The 18,573-nt window shown below is 35.2% G+C and overlaps 1 protein-coding gene across 6 annotated transcripts in view; it reads right to left on the minus strand.

The window, feature by feature from the left end:
• Positions 1-18,573, minus strand: part of NIPBL (NIPBL cohesin loading factor) — a 135,030-nt gene that overhangs the window by 107,226 nt on the left and 9,231 nt on the right. Inside the window, exon 2 of one of the 6 annotated variants that reach the window (XM_082301575.1) lies at positions 1,791-1,842. The exons of the other annotated variants lie outside the window; for them this stretch is intronic. The gene's annotated coding sequence lies outside the window, so the exon portion shown is untranslated. The remainder of the gene's footprint in view (positions 1-1,790; positions 1,843-18,573) is intronic. 6 annotated transcript variants of the gene reach the window in all.

Genomic DNA, 18,573 nt, shown 5'->3' on the forward strand with positions numbered 1-18,573 from the left:
AGCTGTTGAAAAATCTAATGCAAAAAAGCCAAACAAACAAAAATGTATCAATTTATAGCACTATATAAACAAGTAACCAGAATAAAGAAAATTATTGTGTACATACTTTGGGTCATAAAGGTTTCTCCACTATATAAACTCAATTTTAACGCAGACTAAAAAGGATTTCTTAAGTTTTAGAAAGAAAGTATGTGAGAATTTAGAAACTGTATTTCAGCTCTGCAAAACTGCCTTCAGGCTAGGAAAGCTGAGAATTCTTATGGGTTGTTTTAAGCGTGCCTCCTGATAACAAAACTAGGCTAATACTGCAAGGTTTTCCCTCTCGCACTCGTGTTTCAGAATTGCCAGAAGAATTTACACCAACCAGTGTTTAAACTCATCATCTGAGAATTCTGGCACCCTCCAGAACTCTGTTTCTCTCCCTGTCTCTGTACATGGAGATAGAGCAAAACAGTTTCATGTGCTGCAGAACCAAGGAGAACTTGTTTTATGCAGTTTCGTATTCATACCAACTTGAACTTCAGCTTTTATCCCTTATCTATGGATAACTCTATTTATCAGGTTACAGGTATACTACATACAACACACAACATCCCATTCCTAATTCAGAGCTACATGGATGCTGGACAATGCTATAAAGCGAAGTTATGACTGATTTTATTCTGAGACAACATGGCTGGGAAGAACTAATTAAAGCTTATGCGACATTTGGCCAAGACAGTCGTCATGAAGCATGCCACAGCAAACTGTGCCTCTCTTTCAGACACAGCTGACTGGCAGAAAAGTTTCAGAATTTGGTACAACTGTGTTTCTTTCTGTAAGAAATTAAGGTAAGGAACTGCACTCACAGTCTTAAGAAACTTACCTCAATAGATAGGGAAATACTACAGAAAGTGACATGATAGTCAGCAAGTTGAACAGACTAGCAACTTAACTCAGAGGTGGTTTACCAAATCCATGATTCAGTGGAAGAGGGATCATGAAATGCTGTTGCAATTTAGTAAGTCATGAAATGAAGGTAACATAACCAGCAGCAACTCAGAATATTAAAGTAAAATAACCAAAGTCTCATCTACATATACTTATTTCCAGCTTTACTTCACTGATACAATTGAATCTGCTTGTTCAAACCTAAATTTTACAAATGTAGAAATACTGTCTAGTTTCACACAAATTTTGTAAACCTCAAGAACTGTAAGTATTTAACTTTCTGTAACTGCCAAAATTAAAAGTTTTTCTTCCAATGTATTTTCAAATTATTTCCAATTAATCAAAAAACTTAAGAGGAAGAGAGCACAACAGAAATCAGTTTTTACTCTGAAAGTTTTCATTCTTTTTTGACTGCGAGGGACAGAAATTGCATACTGGGGACTACAAATGGTTCTAAAATTTCATTATATTAACACCCAGTAAAGAATAATTATATAGCCAAGTATCATAATGCTGTTCACTCTATTTACTATGTTCTTGGGATAGGGAAATTCGCAATGTATTTTCTCCTCAGTTAAGGATCACTGAACCTTGTTCGGTAAAGAAGGGAAGATATATCACCATGTCCATCACCATTGTTTATAAGACTGCAGTTTAAGGCGTAGATTAAACTCACGTGGTCTCTGATTTTCATATAAAACAAGTTTCTCTATCATAAGCAACCCATTCTTTGGCTCCAAGCATATGGACTGAAATCATGGCAAAAGCATGGGCCTCCAAACTGGGCTAGAAAGAACATGTGTTTTTTTTTTTAACTATCAATTCATTTGCTACATTATTTTTGGTCTAGGCAAACTCACCTGTTGATGCCTCAATTTTTCTTCAAATTTGTACAGAAATGGGATGGCACATCTGCTAAGATACAGAAACAGAACACAAAACTACTCAGCCTCTTTCATTCCTTCCACACTCTTTTCTAAAATTTATCAAATGGTCATTCACAGAAGCATTCACGAACAAAAGTCCCCTCTGAGTATACATGAAGACAGAGCAAAACTATTCTAGAGTAGAAATGAAACAGTCAATTGCTTTGAAACAAAGAAATGCACTTCAGCAACAGAAATAGTTTTGGTAAAGAGACTGAGTAATACAATATGCATTTAGAAAGCAAGCTTTCCAAAACAGGGTCTTAACGACGGGATTTTTTTGTGAATCACATAGCACATTCAATGCCATTCTCTTATCTCAAAAAAATAGCTCCTATAGCAGCATTGACTACAAATCAACACCATTTCTTTGAAATGTACTCATCTCAAAGAAAAGGAACATGCAGAGCAAGTGCATTTGTTTTTTAAGTGTCCACCTTCAAACGCAGCATCAAATCAGGTTCTTCCTTTCAAACACACCACTTCTTTGGTCCTGCATTATACTTGCAAAATCCTTCAATGGAAACAGCTCAACACTACAAATGTTTGTTTCATTTCCACCTTAAGATACCCAGAAATCTTAATCCTATTAGCACCAGTGGATTTACATATGAATAGTAAATTCCAGCTGAACGAAGTGAAGGGGACAAATTAATCTCACCTTTTAGTAGTACCAATGACTCTACCTTCCCAACAGAAAAAACAAAAACCACAAAAACCCAGAAATTTTAGCTATCAATGTAAAAATTCAGTGTACATTTAGAAGGCTGTCTGACTAAATTAGATATTAAGTTCCCTTTCAAAGACAGCTACAGTCTAAAACTACCAGTAATTCCATTACTCGAAACACGGCTAAATACACTAGTCCCATATATATAATATTCAGGTTCTTGCAACTTTTGTTATTTACAGACTTTATATTTTCACATCAGAAATTATTAAACAATTTTCACACAGTGTTTTCTTACAAAATAAGAATATCCCTTGATCATGAAGTCCAGACCATTATAATTTACATCACACAATGTACTTCAAATATTTAGTAATTTCATAAACATTTTGCCTTCATCATTCTTACTGGAATGCAATTCCAGTATCTCATTCTTTTGCATTCTAGAGCTTTATATAAATTTCCAGACCAGAATTATTCAGTCAGTTTATGTTCCCTTTTTCTTGCATCCTCTTGGCCGGTAGCTCCTCTCCTTTCCAGATGTGAGTGACTCCTTCCAGAAAATTTAGAGCTCATCTGTGTCATCCCCTCTGCAAGCCCCTAAAGACAGGGCTGTAGAACACAACCAGTGTATACTCTCGACAAATTTAACAGCAGGAGAATCACTTTAAAAAACCCACAAAAACCCAAAACATAGTCCCAAGCTCAGAAATGGAACAAGAGAGAAAAAAGGCTTGGGAATTGAGGCATGAATAGGTCAAATATTAAGAGTACCACTTGTAAACACTCCGAGCTAGTCGGACATGAGCCAGCTGTAGCCCAAAAGTCATGTAAACAAATTAGTTCTAATTAGTTTTAATTAGTTTAGCTGCACTGTAGCTTATGCTGAGAGCCCTCTGTTGCAAAAATAATTTTTCGCATAAATTTTTCCAACCTTCTTATTATCCTCTACACTTGATGCTTTCTGGTTATTCTCCTGAGCCCAAAAGAATCACACACCAATACATTGTCAATGCATGTATTCTGATACTTGACTATTTCTACAAAGACATATCTTTCCTGACAGATTAAAAAAACTGCATACGCTTTTTAATAGTCTCATTTTACTGATGACTAAGTATTTTGTAATAACATTAGTATACAGAGATCTTATGCTTCCTCTGACATACAATGCTGAAATGCTGTCTGTTTTCAGCATAAATTCTAGTAATGAATCTTTAAATGTACCAACACTTCGCACTTGAATTTTACCCTACTTTTATTTCTGCTGCTCTCAAGGTCATCAAATATTTCCTGACAGGTATTCCCAACCTTCCATATGCTGAGGATAGACAGCAACTTTATATCCACAAGTGATAACTTCTTTTTTTATTCATGGCTTTTTAATAAGTCATTATTTTATAAAGCTTGTGGATTCATATTCCAGAACTCTTATTTCCTAATAACTACCTTTTAATGCCTAACACTGCTGTACATTTCAATGCATTCCTTCTTGCACTAACCTACAAAATTAAATTCTCAACTAGCATATAACTTTTCAGTAGCTAAAATAAAGTACGTTCTTTAGAAAACATTAGATTACATTCTTTAAATATCACTACTGTGAAAGAACATTGAGTTTAAGATATAACAGTAGTCTCCACCTACAAAAAAGGTACATCCATAGGAACTGGAAATAAAAAATAAAAATATTAGGAAGAAACTGAGCTTCTAATTATGATTGCTTTGAGTAACACCCATCAGGAAACACCTCTAGGTAAATTACTTTAGTACAATGATTCCCACTCTTTCTTTCATCATTTAAACATAGAATTTCAAAAACTGGATATGCAATTACAGTAAATCAGATCTCGAAATCTGAAATTACATTTTAATTTGATAAACATCTTAATCTAACTGAAATGCCTAATTCCATCAGATCCATAAGAGGTACCATATAACTTATCCTAGACAGGCGAGTAACCTCCAAATGTTGTGCTTAAATGAAACTTTGTATTCACACTTGGATTATCTTGAATACATCATCCAAGTAAGACTGAACTGGACCAGTATTTTAACAAAGCTTTCTCTCAATAACTCCTGTTGCTACCAAGTATAGACAATGATTCTAAACAGAAGCTGGCACAAAATCAGCCTATTTACTGTTACAGGGGCATCTGGACCAACCCTTTGCTCAAAGGAAGAGCAATCTCAAAGTTATGTCAGGTTACTAAGGGCCATCCCAATCAAAATCTGAATTCTTTCAAGAATGGAGACTCACTGTGCATTTTTCCAGTTAAACCCAGTCAGCATTTCCCTTATTGCAAGAGCAGCTGTTGCTTCTTTTGTTTTGCACCTCAGAGGAGTCTGCCTCGCCTTCTACATAAATGGTCATTATCAGCCAGTTAAAGACAGCATTTCAATCCCTCTCTTAGCTTTCACTTCACCACAGCAACCAAACCTCAAATTCTCCTTCTAAATTTCATGCTTCAGCCCCATATCATCTCAGTAGCCCTCTGTCACACTTGCTACGCTTTATCATGGGATTTTTTTTTTGTTATCTGTGACATTTACATTCTGTTTTCAGACTGATTTTGTCTTCATGCCCCACAGCATAATTCATTGTTACAACAGTCATCATGGCATTTTGAGTCCACCTTTTTGTTTTCTGTCTTCAACCAGCTTCCTTATCTACCCCACAATGTTACAGCTGCAAGATTTTGCAGTTTCTCCCGTATCACTTACATGCTTTGTCTCACACCACATTTCATGCCACCTCCTCCACACTGTCAATAAGGCCAGCCTCCTCTATCATTTGCTCCTTTCATACTAACAGTCAAATGTTTTGAATGCTTTGTTCTGTCTTCTGTACACAAAGTATATTTCCTAGATACATCACAAGTCCTTTGTGTTCTCCACCCTGATATCTTTTTTGAACAATATTCTCCTTAAAAAGCACAGAACACTTGCTGATTATCCTGAAAAAGGTACAACTTGTATACACTAAGGTGCTAGTTTCAGCTGGGGTAGAGTTAACCACGACAACTATTTACATAAACTTGTAAATGTAACTGTATTTACCTACTTTATTTACCCACAAATTACCCCATCTTTCCTGAGAGTGAGAAGTTATTGTAACTTTTGGTTTAGAAGGCAGCCATACAGCTGAGGTAATGAGCTACTCTTTCACCACTTTTGAAAAACTACTTATTTCATGTATGGACTTGATTGTTTTCCTGAAAAATTGCAGAATGAGTTTATATTGCCAATATTCCAGCTTAGGTCTCTTCTTCAGGCTGCTGTGCACCAGCTGAGCTATGGTCATTGCTGACTTCCTGCAGCTTTGCAAAAAAAATATAGCAAAAGTGCAAACAAGCCTCTGTCAATATACAAAAAACATTATGCTATCGTATTTTGACAACGGAAGTTTAGGCCCAGAAAACATGTGTTTTCTACATCAGGAAGATTTCTGTTTCATTTACTTTTGCATTAGTATGGCAATTTTATAAAAAGTTTGTATTATAGGTTTAGATTAAAAACATGGAAGCAGGAATCTGAATCACTTCAGAATTATTCATATATTTAAAATTTAGACTGTTCACAATCAAAAAGAATTTAAACAGTTTACTGTATTGTTTACATAAACAGAAAAAATGGAGCAAGAAATAACATGATCAGTTGACAAAAGTTAGTCCCATGGCCTTCTGTAAATTAACACATCAAGAAACAGGAAGAGTAAATAGAAATTAACACACAAAACAGTAAATGCAGGACAACCTGAGAATGGGAGATGCTGAGTGAGAATAGTAGCACTAAAGGTGCTGACATAAAGCAGAGGATAAAGTTCCAAGTAACAGCTGAATTGACTGCCACCGAAAGCTACTGTTCTCACAGCACTGTCTCCGATTCATTATTCATTTAAATGAGAAAAGACAATATAGTACACAAACAGGAGGGTAAGAATGAGATGACCTAACCTTAACCTGAAAGGGGGTACTCAAAAAAAAAGTCTGTATTTTAATTTTCTAATTCAATTAAGAGCTGGATTGAGAAATAGTAGAAAGACACTAACCATTTCTTTATCTCCCTTTGCCTCTTTCTGTATATTTCCAACCTCTAAAGAAAAAACAAGTGTACCTCCTTTCCTACTATTGTTGTAACCTGCAACTCTTCAAAATGTTGTTTTGCAAAAATATTTTCTCAAAATCAACTATTTTACTTCTTACTGCTTTCCATTTCTCTCAGTTGTATTCACTAGCCAGGTTTCCTTCCATGCTGTCCCCACTGCTTCATGCAAAGATCAAGAGAAATATTTACTACATAAACACCAAGAAAAACTAGGATTAATCCTGCTCCTTTTGCTACCTCATGACAGGACACCAGCAGTATAGTACATCAATGTCAGTGTCAGTGGAAGCACGGGTGAGAAAAGGAGATAATGTTTGAGAGCACTGATACACTGAATTCTTCTGTCCTATCTATCAATATTTCCAAATTCTTACATATTATAGAGTAATAATTCAAACCTGAGATGTATACCTGAACCCAAATATAGAGGGGCAAAAAACTACAAAGAAAAACAAAAACAAAGAACCTCCCCAAATAAAGAAACGAAACCCACACAAAGAGAGAAACATCATGGGAACTTTACCATCAGTGAGGAAAATTACTCTGATGAAAGGCCTCTCACCTCCAACTACTCCAGAGACTATGCAGTGATCCAAAGCAGGTAATTTCTGTTTCACCTGTTTCGACCATCTTATTGATAGTTAGTTGGTCTATAGGGGGAAATTGGTCACTTTAAATACTCACACCCCAATGTTCTGCAACTGTCAAACACCCTGACTGTCCCCACATACCTGGCAACATATATGTATTTATACACATATAATAACACCACATACTATATCCAAATTAAAATTAAGACATATAATCACTAAAATACACCCAGGTCACTGAAGAATTTCTACCACATTGTCTGGCAGAATCCATGAAACTTTACCTTACACTGGTTGCAGCACAGCAGCATAACAACCCTGGCAACATCTGGCCATTTTCACTGGTACTACTTTAGAGAAAAACACCTAAGACTGAACCAAGTTACTACTACCATAGACTGGAATATCAGCAAAATGATCATGACTTCTATTTTTATACTGTAGAAGAATTACCCATGCTGCTATCTGGAGAATCAAACTCAAACTCCACCTGATACTTCACTTGCCAAGTAAACCCTAACAGTTCATTTGAAGGTGGTTTTGGTCTACTGAATAAACTGACTGAAAACAACTCATGGTTGAGGTCTGCAACTTCTATGTATATATGCAGATATTTAACCCATCATGCAAGACTGTGTATATGAATATATGTCATAGTTTTAATTTAATCCTCACTGTTCACTGAAAATGGCTCATTTTATACAGGTTCTTATTTCAAATATAAAGGGCAAGCTCTTCTGTAACTTGAATTCTATTCTATGCCTGACCTCCAAACCCAAATTAAGAATACAGGCCTTCTAAAGCATTAATATCTTCTGTGTAAAACCTCAGCAATATTTTGGCACCAACTCCAACACTGTTAAGTAATCCTCTTCAAAAAGCTTAATGACCCAAGATGATTCATGACTCACAAACAACAGCACTAGTAAATACTAGAAATTAAGTAGTACTTCAATGAAGGGGCAAGTAAAGCCTGGGATTCAGCAGCAATATTTCTCAGGAATATTTATGGATCCTGCAGATGTGTTCACTGGCCTGTAAAGGAGCAGAAAGTTATCTTGAGTTTTAAAGGGTGGTAGGCAAAGATGCCTAATCAATACAAGATGTGGTGAACAGGGAGAAGCATTTGACCCCTAAACTGCATGTAGGTATTTCCAGCTCTTAACATAAGACTTTTTTAAACATATAACCTTATACAGGAATTCAGTGAAACCTATTTAGCATACAGAAAATCCAAAGTTAAATGCAAAATATATGGTTAAGGCAAGGCCTAACCAACAGAACGTAATAACACATTCTTCAAAATATCAGTTCGCATGTCAAAACAGTGTATAACTATTCTAGCAGTTAACTTCAAAAATATTTTCTTCTTGTCAACATTTCTGCTACAATGCAACCAAGATCTCTCAAGCAGTAGTTAGAAATGGTGCTTCTTAACAAATGTTTCTTAATAATTTAATTAACAATTAATTAATCTTTCACGCAATTTCAAGTATCAATAGGCACAAGCTGTGTAAGCTGTGGAATGGCTGAACTCAATGATCTACAGCTGGTCTTCATCTAAGACGTCTTTTCCAACCAACACAGTTCTGTGATTCTAAGCTGGGTATGACACCTGACCAGCCAGACCCTCTGCTGAAGGTACTGGAAAATTTAAAAGTTGCAAAGCTTTTAAAAATTTTTTTTTTCCTTTTTTAGTCATACCACCTTCTACATCATTTTACCATGTTTTGCACACTCTTCAAGCTAAGAACTTGAAAAGCTAAGAAATTAAACTCAGAGATAACTTCAAGTACAGAGAAGAGTGATTACACCATTAATATTAACATATGGTCTCATAGTATGTCTCTCACTGGTTTAATATGTTCAGTTGGATAGACAAATCCTTATGAAAAATAATAAACTAATTTCCAACACAGTAATGCATGTCTTCCATTGTTTCAGAAAATAGACTGAAAGGCAACTGACATAATCGTACTGAAATAATCAAATATTCTGAAAGGCTGTTTTTTAGGAATCAATACATTTTTTGTTAAGAGTCACAGTTTGACTGCCTGGGGTTTTTTCTGCCTGGTACTCAAACTGGTGTTCAAATTACACATTTGTTAGATCTCTTTGTATTATACACAGACACACACTCAGATAATACAAGCAAGATTAATGATATCAAGCCAATCATAAAAATTTCTGGCCAGTAACACTTACCAGTAACAGGACCTAAATTATGAATCTTTTTTAGTTTGAGTAAACTAAAGCTGTAGTTACAAGGGTGGCTAGACAAGCAATATCAAAATGAGGGCTAAAAGAAGAACCACTGTGAAACTAGAAAATTATTAGAGGATTTCAGATTTTGTTAGTCACAGTTAAACTCCTGCATATGACAATCTATTTGGTAACATGTTTTAAAACAAATGTAAAACTCTGTATTTTCCACCTCGAACACAAAACATGGGAAGGAAAAGATATATAAACCGGAAAGGACTCTCAGTCAATATGTAATGACTGCATGCAATGGTATTACCACAGATATTTAATCTTTTTTAAAGACTGTCCTTTTAACAGATTCAAACAAAACTGCAGTGTTAAGGAGGCTCTTACCACAAAAGGTAAATAAAACTTGGTAGCGAGGTTTCATTCACCAATTTTGAATAAAAGTATTTTTCCTTTTTTTTCCAGTTTTGGACAGTCAGAAGATCAGAGCCGTGTATGTCCACTACTTCTCACTACAACTCAACAGTTCTGAATAAACTAGTTAATTAAACTCATTTAATGTCAGTAATTGCAAAGCTTCTGCACTATCTATTGTGGAAAAAGTATCACTGTTCAGATAAACAAAGTACCTATTCTATAATTTAGGATAGGGTGTGCACTGACTAAGCATGGTCACTCCCAACAAACCTCCTTGCTCTAAAAAGAGAGGCTTAATTTTGCATCATCCATAAAAGCTTGGATTAATAATCTTTATGCTTCCCCAGTACTATACTGTCAAACTCATATAATTAAACTACCAATTTTATAGTACAGGAGTAAATTCAGCTAAATGTCATTGACTACCATAGTTTACCTAGCTGGTCTTAATATAATCATTGCACCCAGAGTATTTTTTTTTAGCTTAGGGAAATTTAAATGTAGCACACTCAAAACTGGGGAGATGAATAAGCAAAGTTGTTCATATTATAATTGTCCTGTCATATGAACTTGACAAAAAAAAATATAGCAGGCAGAGTGAAGGATGAGAGATAAACTGAACCGCAGACATCTTAACTCTCTGTGCCTTGTACTTTCCAAGAACAGATCTGGTAAACAGGCAATAGTCTTTTGGAAAAAAAAAATAAAGGAAAAAGAACGGAAAAAAAATCATGCTAGTGACAAGGCAACTGAACCCTCTCCCTAAGTCCTTGGCATCTCCTGTAATATCTTAATAAACCTACCTATTTAACAAAAATTTTAAATACTCTATGAGTTCAGAGCAGTCTAAGGTTCTCTGAAGTGGTCTGTGATAGGTTCTAGAAAATAACTGGAAAAACAAGAAGCATACAAGACTGGAAGATATAAGCTACTAACTTACATACGTACAGAAACAGAAATAATTTAATGGCCAGAAGTTTTAGGACATTATTCAGATCACATTACAGCATATGAGACCCCTATAAATAAAGTACAGGGGGGAGACACTGGACATTGGTGAAAATCCCACTTCCCTCACCTTCAGTGGGTAGAGAGAAAATATTTATGCCCTTCCCAAACACCTATCCATTTAACTCAATGAGAATTTTTAAAATTAGAATGTTTCACTGAGCACTGTCATATGTCAAAGTGGACACATCTTAGAAATAGACTTTAGTTTAAAATAACAGAACTTAGTTGTTTCAACTTTATAACATTGCAGTACTTCTAAAATGAAACAATTACATTCTACAATTGCAGGTCTAGTACACTTTGATTTGAATTTTCCCCACAAATATCACTACGTTGTTTTCAAAAGTCAGATTAAGGATTTTTACTGACGCAAGATTTCCAAAAAACAGAGATGCTATACAGTGTTCCTATTTTGCTTCGGAGCAGAGTATCATCAAAAACTGTACATTCCATACGGAAAGTCCTCACTAGATCATATAACCGCTACAACTTAATATAAGAAAGAAAACAAGACAACACATTCATACATATAAATCCATTTTACCCCAAAAGCAAAGAAAATAAAAGATACAGGCAGAATTATCTATTATATTGAAATGTGTAAGTTGTTAGTATCTTCCAACCAGCCAAAACATTTCTCATGATCTATTTTAGCAACATATTTTGGAAGTCAGTATTCCTGATTATAAAATCATTTATAAGCACTTCTTATCAAGCACTGCAATACCATAAAACAAACAATGAAATTCATTGCAAATCAACAACAAATGCTCCCTCAGAAATCAAGTTTTCTCCCACAAACCTACCCAACTTACTGACGTCAAAATACTTCTCTTTATATTTTGCAAGGCGAGAAAGGGACTATCTAGTTCATGTCACATACTTGCAAAGCTCTGGCCTCATTCATACATCACCCAACCAGTATCTTCTGTCAATGCTCCAAAGTAAAACAGGACAAGAAAGATTTTTATTTCCCTGTACCCCTCGAGCAGTCTTTCATGATGTGGCTTCTTCACTGGCTTATGAGAGCTAGTGATTAAATAGCCAATTTCAAAATTGTGGGGGACGGTGGGAAAACAAAGAGATGAGCAAGCCCTTAATAATGAAAAACAACTACATTTTTCTAAAAAGTAGATATTTAAACTGGCATCAGAGAAATGCAGAAATCTAATTCTCAGTGTAAGAGCAGCTTGGTTTAGGTTTAGCTAAGCCTGTTTTCAACTTCACTTACTAAAGTATTCACATGGCCTTTCCAGCAAGTATATTCTAATTATGTCACATATACAAACTCTAACATACAAAAGCAAGGAGTTAATGAAATTGGCCAATAAAAAACACACCAAAACCCCATTAATATGTGAAAGAAAAAAGTGCTCTTAGCAATACTTGTTCAAAGAAATTACTGGTAAAACCTGAGAGAGGATAAATGCATTGCTACTGCTTCTTTACTCATTAATGTACAGCACATATTTTTTCCTTATTTATATAAATAAGTCACACCTTCCAATATGAGGAAGTTGGTCATTAATTAATGATCAAAACTGCAAAATCTGCATTTTCCCATGTGTGAACTCTATTTCTATGAGTTGTAGATACCATTTAATTGATCAAATAAAAATCCATGTGCATCCTATATCTAAATCTAAATTCTAAACAGACGAGCTAATGTAAAAGAAGTATGTCTTAGGCCAGGGACACAGTTCCAAGTTCCTGGCTGCACTGCCAAGTGGACTATGTTATGGGCATACGGGGAAGGCCCAAGAACTCCTTCATGAAAGTTAAATTAGTCCTCACATGGTCACACCACAAAAATCAACACTGAATCCTTACATCCCTGACAACCCACAGATGTTCTTTATCTGTTATGTACTTTATTCTCCAGGTACTTAATTCTAAATGACAACCATCTCCTCTTAAAGGTTTGAACCTCACTACTGTGGAAGAGAAGGCTAATTATAGCTCTCAATTTCACTGAGGCTTTAATACAAAACTTTTGACTAGAATTTAGACAGCATTATTGTTCCAGCTGTTGCTAAGGTAAAGGTGAACCGTGGCCCATGTGCTACAGATACCGGATAATCATAACTGACCATGCAGATCATCAAATTAATGAATAAACTGAAGACTAGATTAGTGAGTCATGCTTAATTTTTTAATAGAATTTATACAATTGGATGCTGAGCACTTTATTTTCATAATCTGTTGAACCACAACAACTTGCAATTACATTTTCCCTTTTTCTAGGAAGGGAGAGGATTTTAAAATAACGTAAGTTACATTTGAAGTGTCCCAAAGAATCACAGAATATTCTGAGTTGGAAGACCCACAAGGATCATCATCCAGCTCATACATGATTGGCCCATATAGGGAACAAATCTCCAGCCTTGGTGTTACTAGTAGCATGCTTGAACCAACTGAGCTAAATTTTACCTATCTTGAAAAAAATATTAAAACCTCACAAAATTGAATTATTATCATTGTATCTTCTACTTACTTTAAAACTAAACATTTTAAAATATCCTAAAATAAATGTGCTATGCTTTTCAGTTCACTCTCTCATAAGACAAATACAGTTATAGTTGTTTGCCAATCATAAATCACTGATGAATGAAGATAAGTATGTACAAAGTAAGATGTAAACCATAGCACTGCTAGAAATATATACCTGTAGGGCAGTACCTTTGAGGGAAGACTAAAGCTGATCTTTGCAGTCTTTCCTGAGATGCAGTTGATAACACCCACCTTTTAGAACAATGGCTCAATCTTTCTGCTATGAAACATTAACATTGTTTCACAAGTCACAAGCTCATTTTGGAGTTTTTTCTCAATTCTCTGCAGCTTTGCTACAATCCACATGGTTTTTTTCCAAACTGAAAGTTATTTTAGCACAAAGCAGACACAGAAGGAACACATCTTTTTGGGAATATTCTAACAATTCAGAAGCATCAAAAATTAAGGATGATACCCTTCTAGTTTCACTCACATGCCATCTGAAGAGAAACCAGAAGCATCTGAAATGGATCAGGTATCAAATACCTTAGATTTGCATCAAAACTGACATACACGTGCTGAAGTAGGAATAAGGAGTAGCTAATACTATTTCATCCCTATTTTGGATGCCAAGGCACCTTTACACGCAAGCACACTAACCACTGGTAGCCACTTGTCCAGGCCATAAAACTACTGAGTTTTTGTCCTGTTTCTCAACAGAATAATTACTAACTTACCAATCTCTGTGATTAAACACACAACTGAGAGAACAGCGCCTTAGCAGCAAGGTAAAGATCTGTTCTTGTGTGAACAGGTTGTTTACGTCCAGAAAAAAATAAACCCTTCACGTTAAACTCACAGGATATGATCCTGGGACACATCTCAATTCATAATCCTTTTTTTCTCTTTAACAGTTGCCATGGGAGACCATAATTTAGAGTCTGCAGAACCACAAGCGGCCTTCCCAGGCCAAATGTTTGACATCATTGTCTGCATGCTTTGGCATACATGATAATACTTGTGTCTGAGACACAAATTTATACTGACAGTAGTATTCTGTATAGTACTAAACTGCTATCTCACATAATCCAACATTCACTTACTTTTGTGTCTTCCAGGTTCATATTACAAGGAACTTGAGCTCCCCCCACTGCTAATTATTCCTACTCTTTACTCACAACAAACATCCTCTTCTACATTTTCTAAGACACTGACTGTCAAGGAGGTACTTCTTATTTCTAAAAGATTTTAAGGTGAATTCTCAAAGACAGCTCTGCTTTTTCATTGGGCAAGTATCTGAGTTATTACCAAGCAAACACATAAGCATTTTACACAGGTGTTCATAAAAAAATCCTCAAAACTTTCAAGTTATCTGACGCTAATTAACACACCACTGATAAATGTGTTAGTAAGCTAAATGAGTGCTGAATTTTTAAACTATGTTCAGAAAGTTATTGCAAAGTTATTGCAAAGCAATCACAAGTGGGAGCCCAGCACTACGTTTCAGCAATTAGCACGCCAGACCACAACCCACTCCCAACCCATTCCCCCAAAATACAAACTTTAACTTACAAAGATCCAGGAAACAAGGATTACAAAAAAACCAAATTAACCACGGAACAATACTAAGTAACTACATCAGGATCATAAAGCTACTGTTAGCCTTAATTGGGTAAATCTAGCCCAAAAATTATTAGGTATTATTTAAAGAAAAAAAGAGCTATTTTGTCTTGTGTGGACCCACTATGTACTACCATAATCATTGAGTTCATTAAATAAATATTTTATTGTATGTGAATACCCTAACATTAAGATCCCTGTTATTTCTTATTTTAGGAAGCAAATGTGTTGACATCAATTTTAAGTAATCATACATGTGTAAACCCACTGAAAGTAATCCATTTGCAAATGTATCATTTCAAAGCATTAATAATGAACCTGCATGTAGCTTTATTAACAGAATATTTATTCATCATAATCACGCACATGAAACTAAACTGAATACTTCCTATCAAGATGAATGTCATTTTGCAAATAAAACTTCTAAGTTCTGTACAGTAAGTTTAATGTCTTTGGTAACTGAGGCTATTTCTATAGGGTCACCTTTAAAACTAAAGTATGTCGATTTTCTAACTTTTATTTGATTCATTACAAAATAGTATAAGCACGTAAGCATCATCATAAAAGTGATGTTTCTGTTCTTGTTTAAAATAATTATCTGCTACATCTATAACAAGCTTTATGATATCATCTATCCAAATTTCAAAATTTGTGTATTTTACAATGACGATTTCACCCATTTTGTTTGTCCTTCCCAAAACACGTGGTCCAATTTACACCTGTATCAATAATCAGGTGCAGCTAGTAGCCTTTAAATGTTTTTGTTTCAGACAAGTACTGTTCTCTCCCAAATTTTACACAGGGTTACATGGAGTGTCAGCCACACTCAGGCAAGCTGATTAGTCCAAGTAGATTACACTCTCTAGTTAACTGTGCATCAGCTGACTTTCAGTAACTGTACCTAATGCCCATGAAAAATGCAAATTAATCTAACCTTCCTTAACCAACAATGCAAAAGGTTTAAATTAACCCAAGTTATGTGCAATTGCCACATGCTACATATACACAATTGAATGTTCACTGTAACTGAGCATGCAATAACTTCAAATTATCAGGACTTGTGTTGAATTCTCAGAAGTCCACCTACAGAACTTTTTATAAGACATTACTGACTAATTGTTTATCAAGATATGATTAGGAACTTGCTTAATTTCATGACATCATATGTCTACTTTGAGTCTAGAAAAAGGATTTGTCAGGAATAAACACAAACATTTACAAAACAAGAGAGAATTTCTATTCTGAAGTCCACTAATTCAATACAAGCATTTAATATGCCACTAAATTAAATAAATGGTTCTCATTATTCTTTCTCCAGGTTGCAGGCTAAAATTATAGTATGATGTGAAAACTGAGAATGTTTACTTTACAAGAATGATGACTTGTTCATGTAATGATATTTAGCGAATTACAGACAAACCAGTCTTTAAATGGTACCATTTTTATTGCAATTCCTCAAATATTTTAATTATATTTTCCATGGTAAAAATAATTATCTATTTTTGCAAATAACATGACTAAATTTTACATCATGCTAGATAGAATGCCAGCAGGAATTACTCCAGTGAGTAAATATGCAGAGTCATAACTTTAAATAATCTTTTATAATAGTGACTGTAGAGTGCACAGTGTGCTCCTACAACTCTCTAAGCCATTAGTTGCCTAACTTATCACCAGAAAAGTTCACCTACAATCTTGCTTCAGTGTATGTCAGAACTAAGCAGCTCAACACCTGTTTTACACGTAAGCCTAGGCAAGATCTTCAGAGTAGGAAAGCCCAGTCATACAGATGCTTTGAACACACCTAACATACAAAACTGATTACCTGGCACTATGTACTAGCCACTGCCTCCAACACTTCACTCAAAATCTCAGGAGCACAGAGATAGAACACTTGCTCGAGGTATCAGATACAGATTTGGAAATCCTCCTCAGCAGCAGGACACTCAAACACGCCTTTGTCACTATCTCTTAGGGTCTTTAACTGGCTCTATACTTCATGGGGTATATCCATGAAGTATAGAGGCAGTTGAAAAATCCTCCTGTTGAAATAGTACTACATCACAGTGCAAAGAAAATTAATTAGAACAGGGAAAAAACGTGAAGAAGATAATATGATTTTCAAACAAAGTGATTTAAACTGAATTCCAGGATGTAAAAATCTCTCCAATGTTGACTAACCAATATGGATCCCTCACTTAGCACCACAGGAGCTGAGTTCCATTTTGCACTCTCACACATCTCAAACTTTTGACTGACATTCTAGGGCTGATTGTTTCAACAGCAATATCACAACAAAGTCCCTTTTTGATCTCACTCAAATTCCTTTTTATGATTTGTAGAAATCAAGATTGAAAATTTTACTTATTGCACTGTAACAGCTATTTTAAAAGACAATGCTTAAAAATGTATCACACTAAATGCAGAGCTGTATAAAAAACTCTCAAAAATGTTAAGAGGTATGACTTTAAAAACATCCTCTAAAACAGAGCACTCAGCACTAAAAAGTTGATATCAAACTACAACATTACTTTTTCTGAGTATCAACTCATAGGTTCCTAGACTTTTACAGGAAATCCCACACCCCTAGGCTGAAAGTCTTTGCAAAGTCAATCAAAAGTTAATAAATGTCCCTTGCCTCCAAGAATTCCGACACAGTCCTTGGATTATGTAATTGTGTAACACTTCCCTGATACCCCCAGGCCCAATCTTCCTTCAGCTTACAGGTGTGATCTGCTCTGGAAATGAATCAGCAGCTATTCATAAGGCTGTAAGGTCTGTTGTACACATGACACTTCAGCTCCAAGTAAAAACAAAGAAAATATGAAGGGAAAGATGCTTCAGATCAGATAGCAGGAAACAGAAAAATGCCACTGTTGGGAATCTCATTCTATTTTTATTACCAATGGTAAATATTTCTGTGTTCCTTTCATCCTGCAGGCTCCAAAGCCTAATTTGAACAAGCACTGATTAGTCATATTTGTAACCAAAATTAACAAGATTTGTTCTACTATTATCATACAAATCATGATGCAAAGAAAAAAGCAAGTTAATTTAAAATTAAGGCTGTACACTTGTTCCAGTTAGACTTCTGAAGTTAATAAAGACCAAGTTCGGCATCTCAGTACTCAACTTGCATGATCATATACTACACTCAAAAACATTTAAAAATAAGCATTTGTGGAGCATTACAATATTCCAATACAGACCACAGAAAAGCCTATGAGGAAATTAAGACTTCTGTCTCTGGAGCAGGGCTTCATGACATGAATCAATTCAGGTAAAAGGCTATACACCGAACACCAAAGAGAAATCAAGATGTTTAATCATAAAAGACAGGACTGCAAGCAATTTCAAGAGTTTATCCCTTCCCCCAAGGCAGAATCAACAATATCTAAGGCAAATAGTAGGAGATGTCCACATACCCATTGTATTAAAAAAAAAAAATTATAAAACACAATCCAACTTACTTTACACAGTCAGAGAAATAGACATCCTGTTGTCAGTAAAAAAGGCATGACAGAGTACCACAATGCATTCACAAAGGTGGCACACATACCAGGTACCTACACAGGTAATCTGAACTACAGAATCTCCTAGC

Source organism: Coloeus monedula (assembly GCF_965178545.1).
Source record: "Coloeus monedula genome assembly, chromosome: Z".
Taxonomy (NCBI): Eukaryota; Metazoa; Chordata; class Aves; order Passeriformes; family Corvidae; genus Coloeus; species Coloeus monedula.